Here is a 21,869-nt window from a genome sequence, read left to right on the forward strand (position 1 = left end):
ATGAGGGATTTGATGGCCTCCGTTTGATTGTTAAGTGCAGAGAGTGGGGCAGATGATGAAGTTGTTTCACCACTGTTCCAGTCATGATGATGCATCGTCATGTTCTCGAGCAATTCCCATGCTTCTTCTGCGGTTTGGTTCATCAAATTCCCTTGAGCTGCTGCATCGATCGTCATCCTATGATTTACCGTAAGACCATTGTAGAAGGTACAGATTTGGGCTGACCGTTCTAACTGGTGGTTAGGGCATTTCTTCAGCAGGGTTTTGAAACGCTCCTATGCAGTGTAAAGAGATTCATCATAACTTTGTTTAAAGTTAATGATGTCATTCTTCAGTTTGGTTTGTTTAGAAGGAGGGAAATATTTTGTTAGGAATTTAGTCGCCATCTCCGTCCATGACGTGATGGAATCTTTTTCCAGTCCTTCAAACCAAGTTTGAGCATGATGAGTGAGAGAATAGGGGAACAAGTATAGCCGGACTATATCTTGTCCTATCCTTAGCTGTTTGTAGGAGTTCGAAAGAGATATGAATTTATCAAGGTGAGAATTAGGATCGTCATTCGGTAATCCATGAAATTGACAGCTATTCTGAATGAGCTGGATGATGTGATGTTTTAACTCGAACGAGTGTCCTTGAATCTCTGGAAATCTGATTGGTCCTCCTCAACCTTCAATCGAGGGTTTCGTGTTTTTTGCTAAAGTAACGCGTAACACCATTTGGTTTCTAATTCGTGCTTCATTGCGTGCTTTAGAGATTATTGCGTCTGGATCAGGTACGAATAACAAAGGCCCTGGTCTAGATCGGGTTTGGGTCATACACTAGGTATGCCTTTTTGTTTTTAATTTTCGCAAATAAGCTAAATTATAATAAGCTAAACTAAACTAATCTAATTCTAAGGTAATCTAATTAAGTCTAAGGCAATCTAAGGTAATCTAAGGTGGTCTAATCTAAGGTAAACTAGAGTAATCTAAAGTAATCTAATCTAATTAACTAACTATCCTATGGTGGAATATGTTTTTGGTTCTGGCTACTGATTCCCTGGTATTTCGGTAACAAAGCTCCGCACAAACTATTCAACAAACCAAGTGGCCAGGCTGACTACGGAGAGGTAGGATCCTTTTGGTCCCAATATAATTGGCGACTGTTCGAAAAATCCAACAACCAAGTCCGTGTATAATTGTCTTTCTTAGACACCACTAAATGCTTGTGAATAAGTTTGATTGAAAACAGTATTGCCTGATACCAGTTCCCCGGCAGGGGTGCCAAAAACTAGGTACTCTCTCTTGATATGGCCGAAACGGACGGTTTTTATTTGCGCGGTGTCGTTAGGCCGCGACTCGCCAGGATCAGCCACTCGTGGGAGAGGGTACTGTTTTAAATTTATATTTAGCGGGGCCTAAATCTTATTACTCCTTATAAGTAAGGGAAGTATGACCTAGAGCCATATTTTTGAGATATCAGTAACATCGAACCTATATTGTAGCCTAAGATAGTTAGGGAGTAGTGAATATTTATTTTGGGATTTTCTAATTTATAAGATAGATAAAGTAAATGCGATAAAATTTGTAATTCAGATAAGGTTAAAGTAAGTGCATACTATGACTTCATCAGTTATTCTGCCGAGATTATGGAATGCTGGCTCATGAATAAGCAGAGGCCTTGTATTCATTACACTGGTCCTAAACGCCCCTGTCATAAGACATGTCACTAGGTACAGCGTTAGGCGTGAAGATTCTGAATAGACAGCAATGTCCCTTACCCCTGATGCCCGTGCAGTCTGACTACAGGCATACACGTTCAGACGGCTCATTCAATTGAGCGACTCGGTTGGGTGACGTATTAACATTCCAAAATGGTCTAAACTTTCTTAAGCATAATAGAATACATGGTTTACCATATCCGAGAGACGTGATGTGCCTCGATGCTTTCGTTAATGATTGGTAAAAGATAGTTAGGCCCTTTAAAAGAGTTCAACCATAAAGAACACCATGGCCAAGTCAAGTCTGACTTCCATGAACACGTTCGGTTATCCTAACGGTCCAATCCTTTATGTGTTTAAACAAACAGTTCCTTAATTAACTAAGAATTCCTCAAGCGGGGTGCAATGCTTGAGACCGCGTTATGGTGCAGTGTACTGGTCAACACTAACCGTGTTCCATGGCCTTACTTAGCAGAGGTACAGCTTACAACAACCGCTGTGCTTCAGCGTGCACGTACGAAGTTTATATGCTTGGTGACTACACTAGCATGGTCTAGGACCAACAATGTACTAGGGGCCTAGTCAGATGTTTCACTACGAAAGAGTCCTCAGTCAGAATCCAAAGCTCGATAGACTTACTACAATCGGTGTGCCTCGGTTTATCTTACGTTGTATTCGATAGACTTCTCTTACCAAGGGGTGACACAGATAGTGTACTCTGAATCGGGGTTCGCGACTTCCCAATAACAGAGCCTATAACTACGTTCTATTAGTTGGAAAAGCGATTGAGTTTAAAGCATAATCGGAAAGCATTTCGACAACGTACACAGACCATAATATTATTTCGGCATTATAACTGCTTACATCATAGCATACACTAAAGATAACTACTCGCTAATCATGGCAATAATATCATAAAACATTATATAAGATAAAGGATAGAAGTACCAGTAGATTAAACGATTTTCGAATACAAAAGTGACAACTTCAAGACTCCAGACCGCTCCTAATACAATCTTCAGCGTTCGTCTCCGGGTACTTAATTTCCCGCTCGGAGGTGAGAAGGCCTTGAAAGTATGACCAATATTGTACAAGAGAGAGAAAGAAGTGAATTGAAGTGTATGTTGGAATGAATGACAAAGACCCTTTAAATAGACTTGGAATTTGCCAGCATACGCCTGGCAGGGTGTATGGCAGGGCGTATGGTAGCCCTTTTTAGCAGGCCGTATGCAAGGCAGGCCATATGGTGGCTCGTGTGATGGAACGTATCTGGCAGGCCGTTTCCATACTGGCAGGCCGTATGGCAAGTCATATGGCAGGCCGTATGGCAGGCCGTATGGCTTGCTGGTCAGCCTTGATTCCCTGGATCGTAACTTGATTTCTTGTCTTTCACCGTTTTCGCTCTAGAATCTTCGTTTTAGCTCCGATTCTCTTGATTCTTTTTGCACCGCCTTCATAATTACTTGTTCTTCAATTCTAACCGACGAAGTGGGTATTTTGCCGACAAAGTTCGAATCTTTCTTGTTTTTGGGCCTTAATACCGGGGTGAAAACGTGACTTTTTAGCCGATATCATCTGACATAGCTAACTACCTAGTTGCTAGAGTAGTGCAGAAAGGAATGAGCACATCCCGAAGAAGGAAGTTCTTCAGGGATGCTAAATACTACTACTGGGAAGATCCGTACCTGTTCAGAATTTGCCCTGATCAAATAATCAAGAGGTGCATAGATGAGAAACAAGCAGCAGGGATTCTTCACCAATGTCACCACAGACAAACTGGAGGTCATCATGGAGCAAACTTAACCGTAAGAAAAGTCTATGAATCAAGATTTTATTGGCCGTCTATATTCCGAGATGCGCAATATCTTGTAAAGCGTTGTGACGCATGCCAAAGACAAGGTATTATCTTTATGAAGAATGAGATGCCTCAAACTAATATCCAAGCTTGCGAGATCTTCGATATATGGGGATTAGACTTTATGAGGCCATTCTCCAAGTCTAATGGGAAAGAATATGTCCTCGTAGTAGTAGATTACGTCTCCAGATGGGTCGAAGCCCAAGCATTTCCAATAAATGATGCCAAGGTCGTCACCAACTTCCTGAAAAGACTCTTCTGCCGATTTGGAGCTCCTCGCGCTATAATAAGTGATAGAGGCACACACTTCTGTAATACCCAATTTATGAAGGTGATGCAACAATACGGATTTACCCACAAAATGTCCACTGCCTATCATCCACAAACTAACGGACAAGCAGAGGTCATTAACAGAGCACTCAAGAGAATTCTAGAACGCACCGTCGGCCATCATGGGAATAAATGGGCCGAGAAACTAGACGATGCTCTGTGGGCATTCCGGAATGCTTACAAGAATCCTCTCAGAACTACACCCTACCGCATGATCTATAGGAAAGCGAGTCACCTTCTGCTGGAACTAGAGTATAAAGCGCTCTGGGCATTGAAGACCTGTAACCTTGATCCTTCAGTAACCGCTAGGCATCGGAAGATGCAGATGAATGAACTCGCTGAAATAAGAGACCAAGCTTATGAGACGTCATATATCTATAAGGAATGAACGAATCTGACACACGATGCAAAACTGATACCTACAAAGTTCGCTCCTGGAGATAAAGTTCTACTCTTTAATTCTCGATTCAAGAAGTTCGCTGGAAAATTCAGATCAAGATGGAGTGGGCCATACAAAGTTATAGATGCTTTTCCACACGGAGCTGTGGAATTAGAAGAACCTACTGTAAACTGAAATGTCCCGTTCATATTGATTATAAACGTTCCAAATTAATTGATTTCATTGCGAGGTTTTGACCTCTATATGAGACGTTTTTCAAAGGCTGCATTCGATTTTAAAACAAACCATAACTTTTAAAATAATACAACGATTATCAAATAATGATAATCTAAAATATAGCATTTTTACACGACCATTACATAATGGTTTACAATAATATTACACATTAATATATGCCTTCGAATGCAGTTTTTAAACAATATTATACAAGCATGGACTCCAAATCTTGTCCTTAATTTAGTATGCAACAGCGGAAGCTCTTAACAATCACCTGAGAATAAACATGCTTAAAACGTCAACAAAAAATGTTGGTGAGTTATAGGTTTAACCTATATATTTATCAAATTGTAATAATAGACCACAAGATTTCATTTCTCATAAATACACATCTCGTATCAGGCATTTCTCAAACTGCATAGAGATAAAAATCATTCATATGGTGAACACCTGGTAACCGACCTTAACAAGATGCATATAGAATATCGCCATCATTTCGGGACTCCCTTCGGACATGATAAATTTGAAGTACTAAAGCATCCGATACTTTGGATGGGGCTTGTTGGGCCCAATAGATCTATCTTTAGGATTCGCGTCAATTAGGGTGTCTGTTCCCTAATTCTTAGATTACCAGACTAAAAAGGGGCATATTCGGTTTAATAATTCAACCATAGAATGTAGTTTCATGTACTTGTGTCTATTTTGTAAAACATTTATAAAACTGCATATATTTTCATCTCAAAAATATTAGATTTAAAAAGTGGGACTATAACTCACTTTCACAGATTTTTACTCCGTTGGAAATAAGACCTGGCCACTGGTCGATTCACGAACCTATAACAAATATGTACATATATATCAATTTATGATCGGAATATATTCACAACATTTTTTATTACGTTTTTATGATTTAAATTTGTAAGTTAGCAGTCCTCGTTAGTAACCTACAACTAGTTGTCCACAGTTAGATGTACAGAAATAAATCAATATATATATCTTGAATCAATCCACGACCCAATGTATATACGTCTCAGGCTAGATCACAACTCAAAGTATATAAATTTTTGGAATCAACCTCAACCCTGTATAGCTAACTCAAACATTACTGCATATAGAGTGTCTATGGTTGTTCCAAATAATATACATAGATGGGTCGATATGATATGTCAAAATATTGTATACGTGTCTATGGTATCCCAAGATTACATAATATGTATAATACAATATAAGTTAGTTAGGATATGTTTAGTCTAGATTTGTTACAAAATTTTTGTAGCTAAAACTAGCCAATTTATCCAATTTTGTTTTATCCGTCATTTCTTCATTTCAAATCCGTTTTGAGTGATTCAAGTTGCTATGGTTTCATAATGAACTGAAATTTATGAAACTAAACAAAAAAAGTATAAGTTTATAGTCATAAATACAGGTTACAAGTCATTTTTTAAAGAGGTAGTCATTTCCGTCGAAAGAACGACATCTTGATGACGATTTTGAAAAACATACTTCCACTTTGAGTTTAACTATGATTTTTGGATATAGTTTCATGTTCATAAGAAAAATCATTTTCCCAGAAGAACAACTTTTAAATCAAAGTTTATCATAGTTTTTAATTATCAAACCCAAAACAGCCCGTGGTGTTACTACAACAGCGTATGTCCGGTTTTACGGTATTTTTCGTGTTTCCAGGTTTTAAATCATTAAGTTAGCATATCATATAGGTATAGAACATGTGTGTAGTTGATTTTAAAAGTCAAGTTAGAAGGATTAACTTTATTTGCGAACAAGTTTAGAATTAACTAAACTATGTTCTAGTGATTACAAGTTTAAATCTTCGAATAAGATAGTTATATATATATGAATTGAATGATGTTATGAACATCATTACTACCTCAAGTTTAGTAGGTAAACCTACTCTAAGTAATAAAACTTGATCTAGCTTCAAAGGATTCTTGGATGGCTTGAAAGTTCTTGAAGTAGAATCATGACACGAAAACAAGTTCAAGTAAGATTTCCACTCGAAATAAGATAGTTATAGTTATAGAAATTGAATTAAAGTTTAAATATGAGTATTACCTTGTATTAGTAAGATATCTTACTGTAAATAAGAAAGATTTATTGAGCTTAGATGATTACTTGAATTGGATTAGAAAGCTTGGAAGTAATCTTGCAAACTTGATAGTATTCTTGATTTTATGAAACTATAACTTATAGAATTTATGAAGAACACTTAGAACTTGAAGATAGAACTTGAGAGAGATCAATTAGATGAAGAAAATTGAAGAATGAAAGTGTTTGTAGGTGTTTTTGGTTGTTGGTATATGGATTAGATATAAAGGATGTGTAAGTTTGTTTTCATATAAATAATTCATGAATGATTTATAATATTTTTTGTAATTTTGTGTGATATTTCATGTTAGTTGCCAAATGATGGTTCCCACATTTATAATGACTCACATGGGCTACTAAGGAGATGATGATTGAGTGTATATACCAATAGTATATACATCTAGAAGCTGTGTATTGTACGAGTACGAATACGGGTGCATACGAGTAGAATTGTTGATGAAAATGAATTAGGATGTAACTGTAAGCATTTTTGTTAAGTAGAAGTACTTTGATATATGTCATGAAGTCTTCCAAAAGTGTATTAATACATCTTAATACACTATATTTATATACATTTAACTGAGTCATTAAGTCATCTTTAGTCGTTATATGTAAGTGTTGTTTCGGAACCTTTAAATTAACGATCTTGTTAAATGTAATTGATCCATTGTTATTACACTTAAATTAGATGTTAAATTGTTATGTTAACATGTTAACATAGTGTATTAATATATCTTAATATCATATCATATATATATATATATATATATATATATATATATATATATATATATATATATATATATATATATATATATATATATATATATATCATATATATATATATATCATATATATATATATATATATATGTGTGTGTGTGTGTGTGTGTAAAATACTATTACAACAATAATCGGTACATATATGTATTGTTTCGAAATCCTTAAGTTAGTAGTCTCATCTTACTCATGTAGTTCATTGTTAATACGCTTAATGATATATGTAATTATCATTTCATGATGTTAAACATAGTGTATTAATATCTTAATATGATACATATGTATTTAGTAAGACGTTGTTATAACGATAATCATTATATTTAGCGTTTCGAGTTTTCTTAATTTAATAGTCTCATTTTATGTATATAACTCATTGTTAATATACCTAGTGAGATACTTTCTTATCATAATATCATGTTAACTATATATATATATATATATATATATATATATATATATATATATATATATATATATATATATATATATATATATATATATATATATATATATATATAGATATATATATATATATCATATAATTATATCATCATATAATTTTTACAAGTTTTAACGTTCGTGAATCGCCGATCAACTTGGGTGGTCAATTGTCTACATGAAACTCATTTCAAATAATCAAGTCTTAACAAGTTTGATTGCTTAACATGTTGGAAACATTTAATCATACAAATATAGTTTTCATTTAATATATATAATCATGGAAAAGTTCGGGTCACTACAGTACCTACCCGTTAAATAAATTTCGTCCCGAAATTTTAAACTGTTGAAGGTGTTGACGAATCTTCTGGAAATAGGTACGGGTATTTCAGCTTCATTTCATCTTCACGCTCCCAGGTGAACTCGGGTCCCCTACGAGCATTCCATCGAACCTTGACGATCGGTATCTTATTTTGCTTGAGCCTTTTAACCTCACGATCCATTATCTCAACGGGTTCTTCAACGAATTGTAGTTTTTCGTTGATTTTAATTTCGTCTAAAGTAATAGTGAGATCTTCTTTAGCTAAGCACTTCTTCAGATTAGAGACGTGAAAGGTATTATGCACATTGGCGAGTTGTTGAGGTAATTCAAGTCGGTAGGCTACTGGTCCGACACGATCTAAAATCTTGAATGGTCCAATGTATCTTGGATTTAGTTTCCCCCGTTTACCAAATCGAACAACGCCTTTCCAAGGCGAAACCTTAAGCATGACCATCTCTCCAATTTCAAATTCTATATCTTTCCTTTTAAGGTCCGCGTAGCTCTTTTGTCGACTCTGAGCGGTTTTCAACCGTTGTTGAATTTGGATGATCTTCTCTGTGGTTTCTTGAATAATTTCTGGACCCGTAAACTGTCTATCCCCAACTTCACTCCAACAAATCAGAGACCTGCACTTTCTACCATAAAGTGCCTCGAATGGTGCCATCTCAATACTCGAATGATAACTGTTGTTGTAGGAAAATTCTGGTAACGGTAGATGTCGATCCCAACTATTTACGAAATCGATAACACATGCTCGTAGCATGTCTTCAAGGGTCTGTATCATCCTTTCACTTTGCCTATTAGTTTGTGGATGATAGGCAGTACTCATGTCTAGACGAGTTACCAATGCTTGCTGTAATGTCTGCCAGAACCTTGAAACAAATCTGCCATCCCTATAAGAGATAATAGAGATTGGTATTCCATGTCTGGAGACAACTTCTTTCAAGTATAATCGTGCCAACTTCTCCATTTTTTCATCTTCTCTCATTGGTAGAAAATGTGCTGATTTGGTGAGACGATCGACTATTACCCAAATAGTATCATAACCACTTGTAATCCTTGGCAATTTAGTAATGAAATCCATCGTAATGTTTTCCCATTTCCATTCTGGGATTTCAGGTTGTTGAAGTAGACCTGATGGTTTCTGATGTTCAGCTTTGACCTTAGAAGACGTCAAACATTCTCCGACATATCTCGCAATATCGGCGGTCATACTCGGCCACCAAAAATGTTTCTTGAGGTCCTTGTACATCTTTCCCGCTCTGAGATATATTGAGTATCTGGTTTTATGTGCTTCCCCAAGTACCATTTCTCTCACATCTCCAAACTTTGGTACCCAAATTCTTTCGGCTCTATACCGGGTTCCGTTTTCTCGAATATTAAGGTGTTTCTCCGATCCTTTGGGTATTTCATTTTTCAAATTCCCTTCTTTTACAACACCATGTTGCGCCTCCTTTATTTGAGTAGTAAGGTTAGTGTGAATAATTATATTCATACTTTTACTCGTATAGGTTCCCTGTCCTTTCTACTCAAAGCGTCGGCTACCACATTCACCTTCCCTGGATGGTAATGAATCTCGAAATCGTAATCATTCAATAACTCAATCCACCTACGCTACCTCATGTTCAGTTGTTTCTGATTAATATGTGTTGGAGACTTTTGTGATCGGTATATATAATACTTTTGACCCCATATAAGTAGTGCCTCCAATTCTTTAATGCAAAAACAACCGCGCCTAATTCCAAATCATGCGTCGTATAATTCTGCTTGTGAATCTTCAATTGTCTAGATGCATAAGAAATTACCTTTGTTCGTTGCATTAATACACAACCGAGACCTTGCTTTGAGGCATCACAATATATCACAAAATCATCATTCACTTCAGGCAATGACAATATAGGTGCCGTAGTTAACTTTTTCTTCAACAATTGAAACGCTTTTTCTTGTTCATCCTTCCATTCAAATTTTTTCCCTTTATGCGTTAATACAGTCAAGGTTTTGCTATTTTGGAAAAATCTTGGATGAATCTTTTGTAGTAACCAGCTAATCCTAAAAATTGGAGTATGTGTTTCGGAGTTTTCGGGGTTTCCCATTTTTCAACAGTTTCAATCTTTGCTGGATCCACCTGAATACCTTCTTTGTTCACTATGTGAACGAGGAATTGAACTTCTTCCAACCAAAATGCACACTTTGAAAACTTAGCGTATAGTTTTTCTTTCCTCAACAACTCTAGCACTTTTCTCAAATGTTCTTCGTGCTCTTGATCATTCTTTGAGTAGATAAGTATGTCATCGATGAAAACAATGACAAACTTGTCAAGATATGGTCCACACACTCGGTTCATAAGGTCCATGAACACAGCTGGTGCGTTAGTTAAACCAAATGGCATAACCATAAACACGTAATGAATGTAACGCGTCCTAAAAGCTGTTTTCAGAATATCATCCTCCTTCACTCGCATTTGATGATATCCAGAACGTAAATCGATCTTCGAATAAACCGACGAGCCTTGTAGTTGATCAAATAAGTTGGCGATTCTCGGTAGTGGATAACGGTTCTTGATGGTAAGTTTGTTCAACTCTCGGTAGTCGATACACAACCTGAATGTACCGTCCTTCTTTTTGAAAAAAAAACAAGAGCTCCTCATGGTGATGTGCTTGGTCGAATGAAACCACGCTCTAAAAGTTCTTGTAATTGGCTTTGGAGTTCCTTCATTTCGCTGGGTGCGAGTCCGTATGGAGCACGAGCTATTGGTGCAGCTCCTGGTTCAAGATCTATTTAAAATTCAACGGATCGGTGTGGAGGTAGTCCCAGTAATTCTTTCGAAAATACATCGGGAAATTCTTTTGCCACAGAAATATCATTGATGTTCTTTTCTTCAGTTTGTACTTTCTCGACATGTGCTAAAACAGCATAGCAACCTTTTCTTATTAGTTTTTGCACCTTCAAATTACTAATAAGATTTAGCTTCGCGTTGCTCCTTTCTCCGTACACCATTAAGGGTTTTCCTTTTTCCCGTACAATGCGAATTGCATTTTTGTAACATACGATCTCTGCTCTCTCCTTTTTCAACCAGTCCATGCCAATTATCACATCAAAACTTCCTAACTCTACTGGTATCAAATCAATCTTAAATGTTTTGCTAACCAGTTTAATTTCTCGATTCCGACATATATTATCTGCTGTAATTAATTTACCGTTTGCTAATTCGAGTAAAAATTTATTATCCAAAGGCGTCAGTGGACAACTTAATTTAGCACAAAAATCTCTACTCATATAGCTTCTATCCGCACCCAAATCAAATAAAACATAAGTAGATGTATTGTCAATAAGAAACGTACCCGTAACAAGATCCGGGTTATCCTGTGCTTCTACCACATTAATATTGAAAACTCTTCCGCGGCCTTGCCCATTAGTATTCCCTTAGTTTGGGAAATTTCTAATAATGTGGCCCGGTTTTCCACATTTATAACAAACTACGTCAGCATTATTTATTCTGACATTATTTGTTTCTTTATTTTTGTTGTTCTTTGGTCCGTAAACCTCACATTTTGCCGTGCCATGACCACTTCTCTTATACTTGGTGCAAAATGTTGTGCAAAACACATTTGGATGGCACTCTGCACACCTAAAGCATGGTTGTTTCTGTTGTTTGTTGTTATTGAAATGGTTGTTGTTGCGATTATTATTATTGTTAGGACGGTGGTTGTAATGGTTATTGTTTTTGAGATGGTTGTTGTTGCTAAATTTGGTGCGATTGAAGTTGTGATTGCTGAGTTAATTGTTAAAATTGTGACCCTTGTCACTGGTTTCTTCCCACTTTCTCTTGATTTGTTTCGTGTTGGCTTCTTCGGCCACCTGCTCTTTAATTCTTTCCTCAATCTGATTTATGAGTTTATGAGCCATTCGACTCGCCTTTTGTATGGAGGCGGGCTCGTGTGAACTTATATCTTCTTGGATCCTTTTTGTTAACCCTTTTACAAATGCGTCGATTTTCTCCTCTTCATCTTCGAACGCTCTTGGGTACAATAAACATAACTCCGTGAATCATCGTTCGTAGGTGGTAATATCGAATCCTTGTGTTCGTAATCCCTTAAGCTCTACTTTGAGCTTATTGACCCCGTTTCTAGGATGATACTGCTCAGTCATCAGATGTTTGAATGCTGACGACGGTAGTGCGTACGCAGCATCTTGTCCCACTTATTCTAGATAGGTATTCCACCATGTTAACACAGTACCTGTGAAGGTATGTGTAGCGTACTTTACTTTGTCTTCTTCAGTACACTTACGTATGACAAACACCGATTCAACCTTTTTGGTCCACCGTTTAAATCCGATTGGACCCACAGTTCCATCGAATTCTAGAGGTTTACAGGCAATGAATTCTTTGTAGGAACATCCTACACGATTTCTTGTGGCGTTATTTGCATTGCTAGATTCAGAGTTATTGTTGTTGTTTTGCATTGCAGCCTGTACTACCGCTATGTTTGCTACAAGGAAAACACGTAAGTCTTCCTCGCTCATGTTCAAATTCTAACGAGTCGTCGGTGCCATTTCCTTCAAAAATAGCCCAAAAGAATTAAGTTAATCATATAGAATATTAAGAGTAGTCAATAGTATTTCGTAGCATAATATGAACTCATTTATAAAAGCTTTTTATTCATATTAGCTTTTTATAGTTTTAATTCGGGTAGTACCTACCTGTTAAGTTCATACTTAGTAGCTAATATACAATTCAACTACTACAATTCTATATGAAAAACTGATTATAATAATATTTCGCTTTCAAACTATTATACAATATTTTACAAACTTACAATACCACTATTATACATATAGTATGAAATATAGCACACAATAACTTTGATACAAAATAGTTGTGACAACAATCCTAGTTAATACGCAAGTCATTCAGCAAAGGCAATAAAAACACGTAATTCATAAGTCCAGAAACAAGTCATGCATTCTGGTTTTACTAAGACTACTTCCCATCCTTGGTCTTGTGGAACATAACCGTTGTGGCCGTTGACAAGACAGCATGTTTTAACGTCGTCAAAGGGACGAGGGTTTCGTAATGTCCAATAGCCCCGTAATAATCTAAAAACCTTGTTTCTCACCCCAACTACTGAATCCGTCACTTGTGGGAAGGTTTTATTTAAAAGTTGCAATCCGATATTCTTTTTCTCACTTTGGTGAGAAGCGAACATCACTAACCCGTAAGCATAACATGCTTCTTTATGTTGCATGTTAGAGGCTCTTTCTAACTCACGAAGTCCTACGTTGGGATATGTTGAGTCAAAATAGGTTCTTAACCCGTAGCGTAAAATTGCATTTGGGTTCCCCGCATTTAAAGCTTTAAAGTAAACACAACGTAACTTACGGTGTCCCCAATGCGATATACCCCATATTTCAAATGAAAGCCTTTTATAAACTAAGGCATGCCTGGAACGTTCTTCAAATGTTCTACAAACTAATTTTTCCGTAAATAATTGTGCCGACGAATTCTGACCGACTTTAGACAAGATTTCATCAATCATGTCCCCGGGTAGGTCTTCTAAAATTTTTGGTTGTCTATCCTTAACGTCCATTGTGTTTTTATACTGTAAAACAGACGAGAATTAGATTCGTAAAAGATAATTATCAAATAATACAAGCAATTTTTACATACAACAAGAAAGTACAAGCACACATATATTACATATATTACACCGCATGATTACAACTCTTTATTCCGACTCACTTGTTTCTTCTTCTTCGGACTTGGTTTGTTTCGCTAATTTCTTAGGGATATATGGTGCTCCCCTAATACGAGCCGTTCTTTTCACAAATGGTCTAGAAGGACCAGGTGGCTTAGATGTTCCCGGGTTATAGCTAAAACTTAAGAAATACGGGTGTTGACGTTATTTTCCATCGGGACATTTCATGTTAACATAGAGGTCATCGGGGTTGAACTCGGGTTTTCTATTTTTATGCCTTTTCCCTTATTATTTTCTTTTGCCGTTTCAAATTGTGTCGGGATCCGATTCATCGAAAAATTGGTAATCTTCCCAATATTTTGCTTCCTCGGCAGAAACACCATTGACCATTATTAATTTTAGTCTATTGGTTGAGGATTTTCTTTTATTTATCTATTTTTCAGTGGTTTCTAATATTTCCTCCCCCGGAGCCTCTTCTTCTTCGGGTTCCTCTTCTTCCGGTTTCTCTTCGGGAATTTGTGAATCTTTCCAATATATATTCGACTCTTCATTATCATTAGGTGAGTCGATGGGATTTGTATTAGAGGTAGACATCTTACACACAATATCAAACACATTAAGAGATTAATATATCACATAATATTTACATGTTAACAATATATAGTTTCCAACAAAAAAAATGTTAAGCAATCGTTTTTAAAGAAAACACTTTCGAAGTCCAGACTCACTAATGCATCCTAACAAATTCGGTTAGACACACTAATGCAAATTTTTGGTTCTCTAAGACCAACGCTCGGATACCAACTGAAATGTCCCGTTCATATTGATTATAAACGTTCCATATTAATTGATTTCATTGCGAGGTTTTGACCTCTATATGAGACGTTTTTCAAAGGCTGCATTCGATTTTAAAACAAACCATAACTTTTAAAATAATACAACGATTATCAAATAATGATAATCTAAAATATAGCGTTTTCACACGACCATTACATAATGGTTTACAATAATATTACACGTCAATATATGCCTTCGAATGCGGTTTTTAAACAATATTATACAAACATGGACCCCAAATCTTGTCCTTAATTTAGTATGCAATAGCGGAAGCTCTTAACAATCACCTGAGAATAAACATGCTTAAAACGTCAACAAAAAATGTTGGTGAGTTATAGGTTTAACCTATATATTTATCAAATTGTAATAATAGACCACAAGATTTCATTTCTCATAAATACACATCTCGTAATAGGCATTTCGCAAACTGCATAGAGATAAAAATCATTCATATAGTGAACACCTGGTAACCGACCTTAACAAGATGCATATAGAATATCCCCATCATTCTGGGACTCCCTTCGGACATGATAAATTCGAAGTACTAAAGCATCTGGTACTTTGGATGGGGCTTGTAGGGCCCAATAGATCTATCTTTAGGATTCGCGTTAATTAGGGTGTCTGTTCCCTAATTCTTAGATTATCAGACTAAAAAGGGGCATATTCAGTTTAATAATTCAACCATAGAATGTAGTTTCATGTACTTGTGTCTATTTTGTAAAACATTTATAAAACTGCATGTATTATCATCCCAAAAATATTAGATTTAAGAAGTGGGACTATAACTCACTTTCACAGATTTTTACTTCATCGGAAATAAGACTTGTTCACTGGTCGATTCACAAACCTATAACAAATATGTACTTATATATCAATTTATGATCGGAATATATTCACAACATTTTTTATTACATTTTTATGATTTAAGTTTGTTAAGTTAGCAGTCCTCGTTAGTAACCAACAACTAGTTGTCCACAGTTAGATGTACAGAAATAAATCAATATATATATATATATATATATATATATATATATATATATATATATATATCTTGAATCAATCCACGACCCAGTGTATACACGTTTTAGGCTAGATCACAACTCAAACCCTGTATAGCTAACTCAAACATTACTGCATATAGAGTGTCTATGGTTGTTCCAAATAATATATATAGATGGGTCGATATGATATGTCAAAACATTGTATACGTGTCAATGGTATCCCAAGATTACATAATATGTATAATAAAATATAAATTAGTTAGGATATTTTTAGTCTAGATTTGTTACAAAATTTTCGTAGCTAAAACTAGCAAGTTTATCCAATTTTGTTTTACCCGTAATTCCTTCGTTTCAAATCCGTTTTGAGTGATTCAAGTTGCTATGGTTTCATAATGAACTAAAATTTATGAAACTAAACAGAAAAAGTATAATTTTATAGTTGGAAATACAGGTTACAAGTCATTTTTTAAAGAGGTAGTCATTTTCGTCGAAAGAACGACATCTTGATGACCATTTTGAAAAACATACTTCCACTTTGAGTTTAACCATGATTTTTGGATATAGTTTCATGTTCATAAGAAAAATCATTTTCCTAGAAGAACAACTTTTAAATCAAAGTTTATCATAGTTTTAAATTATCAAACCCAAAACAGCCCGCGGTGTTACTACAACGGCGTATGTCCGGTTTTACAGTGTTTTTCGTGTTTCTAGGTTTTAAATCATTAAGTTAACATATCATATAGGCATAGAACATGTGTGTAGTTGATTTTAAAAGTCAAGTTAGAAGGATTAACTTTATTTGCGAACAAGTTTCGAATTAACTAAACTATGTTCTAGTGATTACAAGTTTAAATCTTCGAATAAGATAGTTATATATATATGAATCGAATGATGTTATGAACATCATTACTACATCAAGTTTAGTAGGTAAACCTACTGGAAGTAACAAAAATTGATCTAGCTTCAAAGGATTCTTGGATGGCTTGAAGGTTCTTGAAGTAGAATCATGACACGAAAACAAGTTCAAGTAAGATTTCCACTCGAAATAAGATAGTTATAGTTATAGAAATTGAATCAAAGTTTGAATATGAGTATTACCTTGTATTAGAAAGATATCTTACTATAAATAAGAAAGATTTCTTGAGCTTAGATGATTACTTGGATTGGATTAGAAAGCTTGGAAGTAATCTTGCAAACTTGATAGTATTCTTGATTTTATGAAACTAGAACTTATAGAATTTATGAAGAACACTTAGAACTTGAAGATAGAACTTGAGAGAGATCAAGTAGATGAAGACAATTGAAGAATTAAAGTGTTTGTAGGTGTTTTTGGTCGTTGGTATATGGATTAGATATAAAGGATGTGTAAGTTTGTTTTCATGTAAATAATTCATGAATGATTTATAATATTTTTTGTAATTTTGTGAGATATTTCATGCTAGTTACCAAATGATGGTTCCCACATGTTTAATGACTCATATGGGCTGCTAAGGAGCTGATGATTGAGTGTATATACCAATAGTATATACATCTAGAAGCTGTGTATTGTACGAGTACGAATACAGGTGCATACGAGTAGAATTGTTGATGAAAATGAATGAGGATGTAACTGTAAGCATTTTTGTTAAGTAGAAGTACTTTGATATATGTCATGAAGTCTTCCAAAAGTGTATTAATACATCTTAATACACTATATGTATATACATTTAACTGAGTCGTTAAGTCATCGTTAGTCGTTATATGTAAGTGTTATTTAGGAACCTTTAAGTTAACGATCTTGTTAAATGTAATTGATCCATTGTTATTACACTTAAATGAGATGTTAAATTGTTATGTTAACATTTTAACATAGTGTATTAATATATCTTAATATCATATATATATATATATATATATATATATATATATATATATATATATATATATATATATGTGTGTAAAATACTATTACAACGATAATCGTTACATATATGTATTGTTTCGAAATCCTTAAGTTAGTAGTCTCATCTTACTCGTGTAGTTCATTGTTAATACGCTTAATGATATATGTAATTATCATTTCATGATGTTAAACATAGTGTATTAATATATTAATATGATACATATGTATTTAGTAAGATGTTGTTATAACGATAATCATTATATTTATCGTTTCGAGTTTTCTTAATTCAATAGTCTCATTTTATGTATATAACTCATTGTTAATATACCTAGTGCGATACTTTCTTATCATAATATAATGTTAACTATATATATATCCATATATATATATCATCATATAATTTTTACAAGTTTTAACGTTCGTGAATCGCCGGTCAACTTGGGTGGTCAATTGTCTACATGAAACTCATTTCAAATAATCAAGTCTTAACAAGTTTGATTGCTTAACATGTTGGAAACATTTAATCATGAAAATATAGTTTTCATTTAATATATATAATCGTGGAAAAGTTCGGGTCACTACAGAAACTTCAAAGTCAACGGCCACCGATTGAAAGCTTATTTAGAAGACCACGAAAAGGAAGAGCACCTTTTTCTCCTTTGATCCATATTGAAGACCTGACAAGAAATTCGAGCTGTAATGACTTGATAAACAAAGCGCTCTTTGGAGGCACCCCTTGCTTATCCTGTTTATTATTTTATTTCAAATTATTTTTCAGTCTACAAAAATATTATCTCTGTGTACTAACCCTAAGCTCCATACTTGCGCTTAGTACTTACGAGTTTGTTGAATGTATTCAGGCAAAATGCCAAGCTCAGGAGCTTCCTATTGTATTCCAGTTTGTAGGAGAAGGACTCCCAGAGTCTACCTATCGGAGAGCAGCACAGATCAGTTTAGGCCATCTACAGGACAGTTAGGTCCAAGGCGTATGATCCTTGAGAGTGTTGAGGAGGACATCAGTACGGCACCGCCAGCTCCTCCAGTATGACGCTCAAGGCATTTAACTTTAAGACCAGCTGAGTATCAGGAGCTACCAGAGACACGAGAGCCACAGATTCTGATTCATCATGGAGCCACCTTGAATGACTCAGATGTTGCATGGGCATTACTCCGAGACCATCAGAGACTTTATTGAGCTCTCAGAGCATACCTTCTGCGTGAAGGGATGCCCAAGAGTACTCTAGGCCCTTCATCATTCAGACTAGCACGTCGTGTTCAGCTGACAGGACAAGCTACTCCAGGCACTCCATACCAGTCTCAGTCCATTCAATCGCCTCAGCCGCCGTTCTAACTCACGCCGCTCCCATCATGCCACCTGTATTAGTTGTTCCACCTACCCCATTCATGGAGACGGTCCATGTTCGTGAGCTACCTGAGGGCTGCCACTTAGTGACAGTGCCTATCTCAGTAGAGCCACCCATGGCCCAGGTTTTTGAGATTACCGGGAACATACCCGATGAGGAGCTATTTTCGAGCCTATCACACCTGGAGTTACCATCAGATCTTTGCCTAGACACGCTTTTGAGTCCTGAGTTGGATGAAGGACAGCCGCTTGAGTATTTGCCAAGACTTGAGGATGACAATGATCTCTTCAGACCTAATGGATACTTCGCAGACACTGATCGACACATTGGCCTGCATAATATTCCGTAGACTACTCTACTTTATTTTCTTTTTACTTTTATATTTTAAAGGCATTTGTATAAAAAATTATATATCTAGTGGAAATACTATTCCCTTTTTGTTCTTCATGCAGAATTTTATCAAAGAGACTGGTCCTTTCTAGCATTAGGAGCTCGACCGTAGGAAAGCCCAGCACTAGGAGAGTAACCTGACCGTAGAGAAGTAATCTTTCCTCAAATCTATTTTCAATTATCATGCACTAAAACCTCTAAGTGTGGGGTCATCCCCGCACCAAACTTGGAGACTCTAGAAACACTGTCCTTAATTTATAAAATATTAAAATATTCTATTTCAGAGAATATTAAGGACAATGTTCTTCTAAGTGTGGCGTATTGGGTAAAGGTTTAAGGACAAGTAACCGTAAAATGTCAAAGTTTTGAAAAATTCTTTTGTCTAAAAGGTGACTAGCAAGGAATATTTAGGTCATTTCGAAAAATTCTTACCTCGTTTTGCCCAAAAGATTCTATAAAATTGCTAGAAATCAGTTTTTGAAACATTTAATAGAACGGAATGATTAAGCTAAAACTCGTTATTTATGTCAAAAGATTTCTTTCAGAAAAATATGTCAAAGGCTACGCATAACCAAGCACAACCCCTACTCCCAAAAAGTGAGGACTCTTGGACCCAAAATATCTGTACGACCCGTCAAATCTACAGTATTTTGTCAAATTCAATTGATGAGCGTGTCGGTGTATGGTTCAAATTAGAACTTGGTTTTGACATATGTTTCAAGGCCAATGGTTAGTAAGCTCCATACGTGGTGCAGGTGCGATACTCCTTCCGAAATCATTCTGAATAGAGGAGACAAAAAGCTATCCGTTTCCGTTTCCACTCCACGCAATTTAAAACCGACCAACTCACATTAAGAGTTGATGAATCACAAATATTCACCCCAAATTCACGCCCAAAAAATACACTACCCATTCACCTTCATTCCCTTTCCGCTTATCAAAAGATCCAGAGATCAATGAAGAGATAGATCGATCAAATTTACTTCAAAAGCTCTTGTTAAAAGATTCCGAACCCCTGATTGTTTTTGATAGGTTAAAGACCTATTTTTGGTGAATTATCACTTCCCTTCTGGGCACCAGGAACAAATAACAAAAGTTATGAAGAAAGGGTATGCCGAAAAAAAAAATGATGAAAGAGCAAAGTCTCTAATAAAGGTAATAAAAACCCGAGAAGTTGCCCCAAAGAAGAATTACCGGAAGAGCCAAAGAAAATTCTATACAAAGTCTTAGCAAAATCCGCATCTTCTGAAGAAAATTTTTACGGAATTCAAGCCATTCTCTATCCAAATTTGATACTCTAAAGAATCGGAATCTATCAATTCTCTCTAAAAATCAAAAAATCAAAAAAAAACTTCTGGACACCCTTTCACCTTTCCATAAAACTCCTTAACCAACCCTATAACCCGTCTTCCTTTTGAAAGAATGCCTAGAAAAAAGATCAGTGTCGTCCGTACTTAACCGGTGGAGATATAGATGCTTTACCAAGCCTATGATGAGAACTGTTACACGACAGGCTTCTGAGCGACAATACAAATAGAATAGGGCACCCTAAACACTTGAGTGATATGAGTGATCCGCTAGTGAGAAGCCTGGTCATGTATACTCTACATCTGAGAGTTGGAAAGTACGCCTTTTTCACTATGGACGCGATTGAAATCTAGCGAATAAAATCATCTAAGTTCGAAACTTTCTCTAATACTTTCGAAAGATGTGAAGACTTCTGATGAAGGCATAATAAAAGGATCCAAGGGTGGGAGAGGAAGAATCCATTAGAAAGAACCCTAAATTCCCACTTTTTGCTTGAGGACAAGCAAAGCTAAGTGTGAGGTATTTGTTATCGGCAAAAAAGTCACGTTTTTACCCCCCGATATTAGGCCCTAAATCCATAAAGTTCCAAACTTGATCGTAAAAATAATTGCTTTGTCAGTTGATTTTGTAGATTTAGTAATTACAAAGGTGATGCAAAAAGAATCAAGTAAAACGGAGCTAAAACGAAGAATCTAGAGCGAAAACGGTGAAATACAAGAAATCAAGTTACGATCCTGTGAATTCAGCTGACCAGGCAAGCCAAACGGTTTGCCAAACAGGCTTCCAAATGGGTTGCCTGTATGGCAAATGGCCTGTTACATGATTAGCACAAACGGGCACAGCAAACGGCTTGCCAAACGGCCTGCCAGCCATTTGCTGGCAAAATTCAAGTCTATTTAAAGGGCTCTTTCCATCCATTAACACACAGTCAATTTACAATTCATTTTATATTTTCAAGATTTTTAGTTAGTTTTTAGTAGTAGCTATATTAGCTTTTATTTTCCGGTGGATATCCCGGCGAGTCCCTGCGATCTCGGGCAGATTTCTTCAGCCTTTTCAGGTTTTTATCCGAAACGCTTGTCTTTTGTATTAAACATGTATTCTTATCTTTTATGTTTAATAACGCGTTCCGATATTACCATGTTAGCTTAATTAATCTGTATGTTGCCATGATAGAAGTTTGGGTTAACGTAGTTATGTTAAATTAGTACGGTTACTATTGTTATGCTGAACTTGTGAGTCTGAT

At 35.7% G+C, this 21,869-nt stretch overlaps 1 non-coding gene across 1 annotated transcript; it reads left to right on the plus strand.

Annotated features, from left to right (window-relative positions):
* The first annotated feature begins 231 nt into the window (after nt 1-231).
* LOC139887334 (small nucleolar RNA R71) lies at nt 232-338 on the plus strand. Its single transcript, XR_011773169.1, has one exon. It is a non-coding gene; the product is annotated as a small nucleolar RNA R71 (small nucleolar RNA).
* The last annotated feature ends 21,531 nt before the right edge of the window (nt 339-21,869 follow it).

Source organism: Rutidosis leptorrhynchoides, chromosome 1 (genome assembly GCF_046630445.1).
Source record: "Rutidosis leptorrhynchoides isolate AG116_Rl617_1_P2 chromosome 1, CSIRO_AGI_Rlap_v1, whole genome shotgun sequence".
NCBI lineage: Eukaryota > Viridiplantae > Streptophyta > Magnoliopsida > Asterales > Asteraceae > Rutidosis > Rutidosis leptorrhynchoides.